This window comes from Rhodnius prolixus, unplaced genomic scaffold, assembly GCF_049639745.1.
Source record: "Rhodnius prolixus isolate KJV_2025 unplaced genomic scaffold, Rpr scaffold_1, whole genome shotgun sequence".
Lineage (NCBI taxonomy): Eukaryota > Metazoa > Arthropoda > Insecta > Hemiptera > Reduviidae > Rhodnius > Rhodnius prolixus.
This window is the reverse complement of record NW_027411581.1, coordinates 13,586,251-13,595,275: the sequence shown is the minus strand read 5'-3', so window position 1 is coordinate 13,595,275 and position 9,025 is coordinate 13,586,251. Positions and strand designations below refer to the sequence as shown.

The following is a 9,025-nucleotide window of genomic DNA, read 5'->3' as shown; positions in this document are numbered from 1 at the left end:
CGAATAACTCAACTTCGGATTCACAAAAAATAGCGTGAATAGTATTGAAAAAGAACAAACAAACAAACATAGAAAACACCTGTTTGTCACATTAGATTGGCTTGTATTGTTATTATACAGGAAGTTCACGTGAATAGCTTTCAGGGACGTTTCGGGTCCTTTTGTATGTAAGAGGATGGAAAACCAGACACGCTGCTACACTCGCAAAATGTATTTTATGTTTTTTTAAATGCACATTTTTGTTTTACATAAAAGAAAGATATTAAAATTTACATTTTTATTTCATTATGTCATCTCTGAGTACATAAACGATAAGAGATTATTCAAACTCTTTTATCTCGTTAAAAAGACAAATATTTACGACAAGCGTACGATCTTGCATGATGTGTTTTACATAGGAATAGTTCTTTCAAAAGAGAGCAATAGAAAGTGTAAGTTATATATACTATTTGTATTCTACAATATGTATCAAGTTCGAGACAACCCAAAACAGATTCTAGACTTGTGACTTTACGAAGAAGTTTCTATAATCCTGGTTGATACTTTCATCTCATCTATCTACTGAAGCTCCTAATCTTTCTTAAATATTATTCCACGAATCTTCCATTTTTTTCTTTTAATTTAAGGCGCGGTAAGATCTGAGGTCAGAGGCGCCTGGACAAAACGAAACACACTTACAGACTGTGTGCTTGTAACATTCTGTTTTTATTAAGGAGAAACTTAATTTTAAAAAAAAAATGACGCAATCACAGTACTATACAAAATAGAAGTAATGTTATAAAGTTGAATTGAATTCAGTCCTTATCATGAGAAGTTAGATCCAGAAAAAAGGTAAACAAAATAATGTTTTTTGAATTTTCACAAACTTTGGTCGATTGCTTTAAGTTTTATCTTAAAATACATACATTGTGTACAAAGTCCAGAAGCTGCTTTAAGTTTTATCAGATGCTTACCCTTGGTTCATTTGAAAATAATGACGGGCTAGTTTACCTGATACAATCATTTAGAACAATTAAAAGTTTTTAGGTCAGAAGATGTTGCAACAAAGGTTTAAATCAAACAATTAATGAACACAATAGGAATTTTGTTGGTAATCCATATTGTTTTATTTTATTGTGCACAGATAAATGAAGAATCCAGAGGTTATATAATTTATTTATCTGGTAAGCCTCTTTTGGCTGCGGTGCCGTGAAGCATAGAGGGGAGCGCTTCCTTCTTTATTATTGTTAAAAAAAATCCAAAAACATCTCTTTCTAACTTGACCTAAGGTATTCCCAGAGGTATAAATCGATTATTAATTCATTGCTGGAAGTGGCACTAAGTTGTGCAGATTTGATTTTGTCCACCAACTTCCGTTCCAAGCTCAAACCTAATGAGAATGATTATTCGCCATTCTTTAGGTCGAGAAAATTCATATTGTGCCATCCAAGGCTACGGGACAGACTTTTATCATCTAAGAGACAAACTCTACAATATCATAAGCTTGATCCATGGCTATCATAAAGGGAACCAGCAGAAATCCAGACAGAGACATGATCTATCTTCGACCGATTCTATTTAAAGACGATCGGAAACCACGTCCTACCCAGGAACTCCTTGATCCTAACCAGGTGCTTTCTTTATTCAAACGGGTCAGACTTGAGTGTATTCTTGTAAATGATAGGAGATAACTCCCAGTTGGAGTCCCAAATTTTATTTTAATTAATTTTTTGTTTTTATAGACAATTTATTGCAACAATACAGCGACATTCATTCTGATTTCTGATCATTTGTGGTTAAGATTTCAATAACAACAACCTATAATCAGATAACAGAAAGTGCAAAAAAAAAACAAACCTTGTAATAATGCAATTTAAACATTAAGTTAGGAACAAACTGTGACCACTACGTCATCCGGCTCTTGCCTCAAATTATTCAGATGTGTCTCAATAAAGTTAACCGCTGCTATAATAATTTCCATTAATGAGGATTGTGGCTTGAAAATTTCTCAATTTCTTTCGGATTTTCAAATGAAATTGAAAAAACAAACTATTAATTGCGACTACCGAATAAAAACCAATATGGCTCTCTATCCGCTGCTATCCAAAGATTTTATTCCAAATTCAGGTACTTAAATACTCAGTGAATAATCGGATTCTCTTTTCTTTCTTTTTAGCAGACTGTCGATGGAAGATTTACAAAACTGAACTTTAAGCATCTTCATAATCAGTAGCATTTAGAAAACGATCTGGTTTATAAAGCGAGCAAGATCTTTACTTATTGATTGGATTAGTATAATAAAATATTAATTTTTTTGATATAAGAGGGACGTTTCTATTCCCAGCTAGATAAATAAGTCGTCAACCTGAGGTTATTATTATTATTATTATTATTATTATTTTGGCGCATCAACAGCTGAGGTCATTAGCGCCCGGAGCTTTTTCCAGTGCACTGCCGGCCTCCGGACAGTGTTCTCTTGTTACAGACAACACTGTCCATCACCGGACAGTGAGCTGTAAGAAGCTCCTAGGAAGAGAAAATCTAAGGGTCAGCTGCTGGATTCGAACCCGAGACCTCCGCGTGGGAGTCCAGTATTCTAACCTCATAGCTAATCCCTTCCCTCCCCCCTTCCCTTATTATTATTATTATTATTATTATTATTATTATTATTTGTATTTTTTATGATTTAAGGCGCGTCAACATCTGAGGTTATTGGCGCCCGGAGCTTTTATCAGAGCACCACCGGCCTCAGGACAGTGTTCTCTCGTTACAATCAACACTGTCCGGTGATGTAAAAAGCTCCTAGGAAGAGAAAATCTGAGGGCCAGCAGCTGAATTCGATCCCAGGTCCTCCGCGTGGGTATCCAATACGCTAACCGCATAGGTAATCCCTTCCCTTATTATTATTATTATTTAATAATGACGCTGTACATTTACTGAGTTACCTCAGGTACTCACTAATTAGAGTATACCTTCTGATCCTGTGAGTTTAATCAGGTGAGTGGCTCCTGGAGCAAACTTTGATGGCATTATATTTCTCCTCCGAAATGATGCGTCTCTGCTACCCAAGCTCTTCGAGTTTACACAAAAGTTTCAAATTAATCTCAACTCTGTAGCACATCTGTTTGACCGAATTCCGTCAAATTTGCAATTTTACTTACATATTTAATTCCTCTTTGAGACTATAGATGTGATGAAGCCGTAAGAGTTTCCTAAAATGACACTTAAAACATGCGTTTCCGGTTCTAATTCAAAATCGAAAATTTACACTATTGTAATGTTCCCCTTTACGAGAAGGTTGAACTGGTAAGAATAATAAATACATTAAGTAATATTAATTAACAAAATATTTTTTATAAATATTAGTTTTAGCAGAATTGAATTATATTTGCATATTTCAAAACAAAAAGTACAAAAACTACCTGTAAATTATTATGTTTGTCCGCACGTGAGTGTGTACGTGTGTGTGTGTCCTCTGTTACCTTGGAGATGCGTCAACCAATTCGATCCTATAGTTTGCAATCGATTGTTTTGTACTATAGTCATTTATGGTTTAGCATGTAACTCTTGTGGTTCAGTTTTCAACAGACCATTGTGCTCGAGTGTACATATGTCCTAGAATAGCCATGTGATACAATTAGAAGAAGCAAAAACAGGTATAGATTTCAATCTTTAAATTTCGCTGTATCTATGTGGTTATTATTAATTAATTCAATTTTTTTTTTTCAACAATGTATCTGATTTATATTAATCTAAGATCGGCATTATCTTTTTTAAAATTCTAAAAATCATTTTAAAGTTCTTTGGCTAAAGAAAGGGGGTAATTAGCATATTTTTTCCATAATTTCCTTCAAACAGTATTTCCTAAAACTAACTGGAAATTTTTTAAACCAATTAAAAACTATATAAATCATTCAGCAAAATAAGGAAATCTGAGAAGTCATGGCATAGACTTTTCGTTGTTTTTGAAATATTATATTTCGTTTTATTTTTTGTGTTTTTGTAATGACTTTTGTATTTTAGAGGTCATTGTGGTGCTTATTTTGTAATTGATTGATTGTGGTTATTTTAGAGAATTTTCCTTCTATCAATTAGGAAATAAATAATTTCTAGACCTAAAATTTCCTTAAACTCGTATCTGGAACGGAACCCAGTCTATTTGGTCTAGGAATGTAATTTTATATCTGAACCTGTAAAAATATGTATTATTTATTATTGATTGATTATTGAACTATAACTTGAGACAATAGAAAGAGAAATTTTGAAATCAAATTGGTGAAATAAGTTGAGTTTAATTTTAGATCAAATTTATTTTTTTCTAATTTCCTTTATGCTTCTTAAGAGGAAGTACTGATTTTCTAACATTTTTGAATTGTAATCGAGAGGCAAAAAAAGTTGTTTCTCCAAATTGGTCTGTGCAGTTAATGCTGAAGGGGACAAAGTATGGTCCAAAGGCCAAAGTAGCTTACAGAAGCTCTAGATGGGGCACACTCACTTTCATAAAACAGAAGAAAATTTCATTTGCTAACATTATTCAACAATTTCGTACAAACGAATTGAATTTTATTTTGTAATATTTATCAACATCCGGTTTTATTTCTTTTAGTCAGGGAAAGTATTGCAATTGGGTAAAAAAATGTTGTTTTCGAGTTTGCGCCGGTAGTTTAGGTTTAGATTTGTGGTCACCAGAAAACTAATAACATTTTTTCAGCGCTAGCTTTGTTTTTATATTTTTATTGAACAGAAATTCTTAAATACCAAAAAATAATGTGATATTCTGTTCTTATATTCCTTTCTTATTTATACGTTTTTGCCGAAATTCGTTATCTAGAAGTGTTACTTATTGGAGCAATTTTTCGTCTTTTAATGGTTTTGTTTTGAGTTCGTATACTCAGGTACAGACAAGAGCTTATCGCTTGTTCCTAAATTTCGAACTTTTTTCAAGGAAGCTGTTCTTTTGAGAAATGCTCTTTAAAAAGAGTGCTTTGTAAGCTTTTCCGTAAAGACAGTCTTCAGAACAACTTCCTGATCCGCTGCATATTTTACAGTTACCACACAAATTGTTGGAATTCCAAATTTAAAGTAAGTAGATTAACCTGGAAGTGCAATTTTTACTGCATTTTTGTAATTGTTTTAAAAAATACAAAGGATGTGCTCTAGACTTAGTGAGGCGACAGCTTCTATCGTATTTTGATCAATTACTTTTATTGGCCAACTTTCAGTTCCTGATAAAAATTTCCTAGAAGCTTCTTTCTTTTCTCCCTTGCCATTTCCTTAAAAATGTTGTTTAGGACTTGACCAAATTTCTATTTTGTGTACATTTTAATAGATTATTCATAATTGTGCATTATTCATACGGTATTCACAAAAATTGGTTCAGTAATCGACTTATGACTAATACCTCGATAAATATGTAGATAAATATTGAGGAAGGTATTGATTGCTTCTTAATATCTAAAAAAAAAGAAGTTATTAATCATATTGTTCTTCTTCTAATCCGTATTTCAGAATATTGGATATATTTTATAAACAATATGTAGAAATATAATAAATAATATTTATTTAATATATCTATTATTAAATAAATTTAGTTTTAACGTTAAATGAGCTCACCAATTTAGATTCAAGACTACATACTTAAATTAGGAGAGACGCTTCTAAGGAACAATCGTTCAAGAAAATTCAACATTAAAAAAAGTTTGTCTATCTCTGGGTGTATTAAGTAGAAATCCGAATATCCTTGGGCCGACCCAAAGCTAACAATAATGTAAAAAAGAGGCCCTCTAGGACTATAAAGATAGGCCAGCCGTGGTATATCGTCTCGGTTTGTATGGCAAGTTTACTCGCAGTTTGTTTAAAATGGAAACCGTAAAAAAAATTTTAAATTGAATCATGCATTTAGGAGTCGACTTGTGGATGAGTCAATAAAATTTTAGCCAGAATCAGTCAACCACAGCGATTTTCCCCGGAACTAGTTCCATCGACTTCCTTCCAAACTTCACAAACAAACTGTATATTCAGGTCTCTCAATGTGAATCATTTTACTGGCAAAATACACAGTACAGATGGCTTATTTCCTGTGAGATGAATGACAAGGCACTGCTATAAAATGCCGATTTAATCTTTAGTAACCTGTCCAGTGGTACTTTTATTGAAAATAATATTTGTTATCATAAATTTTCAAATTTAAATGAAATCTATTTACAGAAAGTGCGACTTTATTGAGCGATTCCTGTGACTACCATTGTCTCGAAGCTTGACACACAAATATACGTTTAGTAGACAGTCAATCTTTAGAAAACTTCCGAAAATCAATTCCCGCGGAAAAAAGCTTCAAATAAAAATGTTTTGATTAGCCAGGTGCATTGTTTTATCATAAATTATACTTTTAGAATAATAATCAATTATTTAGAACTATTGTCCATCCTCTTCAATCCTGGCGTGGGTGGATTCAATTTAAGAGCTAAATGTCTATCCCTCACCACCTTCCTTCAACCACATTTCCTTGAAAAAATGGTTTTTAATAAAATGTGATTTCTTATGCAGCAAGCATTCAGCTCACCTTCAACAAAGATATTTAGTGGAGCCGTTTGCAAAATAATTGCCAAAAATTTGGAAACTCATCTAGAAATACGCACCATCAGTTTGACGAATTTTCGGTCCAAAATTTGAGTTCCGGAAGTGACAATAGCGTCAGAAAGCCTTGACTTTATCTAATACATAATCGTACATGAATCGTGAATGTGGTGCCTGCATAAAACGATAGTTAGTAAAGATAAATGACTAGGATTTTTTGTCATTTTCAATTACAGTGCCATATGAATTACGAGTATATGTTTACCTTTTCGGCATTGTATTGAATGAAATCACGATTCTGATTGATAATAATGAAATCCTGTCGTGAAAATTCTTGAGATAACATCTTGAATTATAAATTGCTCTCACTCCTACAGAAGGAATAGGGAATATATCTTCAAATTTTTGAAGTTAAATTTTGAGTTTTATCTAATAAAGTTATTAAAAGATTGTTTGACTTTTCCTATTTTGTAAGAGCATCTTTATAACAAATTAAAGAGAAATCTCATTAATTTCAGATTTGTTATCTCGTTCAATTATTAGTATCTGAAACCAACACTAAGTTTCGAAAAAGTGGTTTTTGTAGAATCTCCGTGACTGTGTGAGCGAACAACCAGCTCTTAAAGGGCTTATTCTAAAGAACAAATTCGACTTAAATAAGTAAATAAATTTAACCAAGAAGAATAACCGAAATGTAATGATTTTAATGAAAAATCTATAAAAAAAAACATTAAAATAACAATAAATTAAAAGATTATCTACATAAGAACTAACCATAATGTCCTTGTACTCTAAGTGGCAATTTTCATGAACATTGTCGGGCTACTATTAAAACCACTGAAATCGTTTAAAGATGGAAAAAAAAAATCGCGAATAATTGCTTAATGTAATTGCGGTGTAATTTGTAAAATTTTACGTTTGCGCGATGTTAATTTATTGTTCTACTTCATCCTTAAGTTATGTATTTAATTAAAAGTAACATGTTGATGTTTTTCCTTTTCATCAAATAGATTATGTAATTTTTGCTATTTTTCAAAGTATGGTATCAAAATTTATTGTTCTTAATACAGACATAACATAAATGTACACTCTTTTATGTTTGTTTTTTTTCTAGTAAACTTTCAGAAAAAGAAGTTTTCTGAATCTTTAAACTTTCCAAAATGAAGAAAAACTCAAACTGAATCGGAAAATGAAATCCCACTAAACAAGAAAAGATTATTTCTCTTTATGATGTGTTTGTGTAAATGGCTAACTGAACATCTCAGCGATTAGCCAGCTTAGATGGTGCAAATCAAACTCTACATCAACTGATACATCAACCTCGGTTAATGTACGAAGCTGACGGGTTCGAAATAAAGAAATCATGTTCCCTATGATAAATAAAATCAACAATAACATGTTCTGCACTGTGAATCTACCCACATTTTCAATATTCTGAAAAGAAACGAGAAACAAAATCGGATGAATATGAGTCTTCGCAAGGCAACCAAATAAACATATAATAAATAAATTAATGTATTTTTTTGAGTGTCAAATGAATTTAACAGATTAATTCTTAAAGAACTAATACTATTTATCAATTGCTTAGATATGGGAATCCCCGAGGAATGTCTGGTTTTTAGTGATAGTTCATTAGTTTTAAGTTGCGACTTGACCGCAACTACAATTTTAAGCCATTAGCGCAAAGTAATGTGGGTAAAATTAGAATCAGTCGCAGGAATGATTTTTTCTTTTTAAATTATTGTTATTAAAAAGCAAACGACCAGAGGATCGCTAAATTTACTGCAACATAAATGTAATAAAGTGCAGCGTATGTGCATAGAGTTTGGGGTAGGGTTTATGAACTGTTAAATGTCTATTTGAGGGTGTGTGCATTTTTTGGAGATCAAGCAGAAAGTGATGTTGAGTTAAGAGTTTGCCTTTGGTTTTTTTTTTTTTTGGATGCACGGAGGAACGCTGAGATCTCCATACTGATCGTAGTGACAGGTGGTTGGAAGATATTTAAGTCGAAGAATCTAACTAATCGGACAAGAAAATTTGTGCCTAAAAGCTTTTTCTATGAGCTTTGTGCTCTTTATTAACATTCTTGACAACATAACTATGGATCGCCCCGACTTAAGCTGAGTGCTAGTTTTATATATCTCGTATTGGGTCTACTGGTGGTTTAACTTGTGGCGGAGCAAGCAATTGGAGCTGCAATGCAGACAGCGGTCATGTAAGACCTTTAGAGCTTTCTAAGCAAGAATTAAACTTAAAACCACAAAAAGAACCTGCAACTAACGCTAATCATTTATTCTGTTTCTATGATTTTGACATTGCTATACGCTTTTATATTGTCAAAACTTGATTGAAGACTGAAAAATGATAAATATAAAAATGGTAATCAGAAGATAAATAATAATGTAAAAAATAAAAGAAAGTAAATTAGGATATAAAATGACCCTAACCTCTTCAAGGGTATTTTCCACAT

At 32.2% G+C, this 9,025-nt stretch overlaps 1 long non-coding RNA gene across 2 annotated transcripts; it reads left to right on the top strand.

The window, feature by feature from the left end:
- Positions 1–437: 437 nt before the first annotated feature.
- On the top strand, positions 438–7,633 carry LOC141455000 (uncharacterized). 2 transcript variants are annotated; one of them, XR_012459085.1, is made up of 4 exons: positions 438–831; positions 2,156–2,349; positions 2,671–2,863; positions 6,526–7,633. It is a non-coding gene; the product is annotated as an uncharacterized lncRNA (long non-coding RNA). The 2 variants fall into 2 exon arrangements; XR_012459084.1 differs by lacking the exon at positions 6,526–7,633 and adding an exon at positions 6,187–6,515.
- Positions 7,634–9,025: the final 1,392 nt, after the last annotated feature.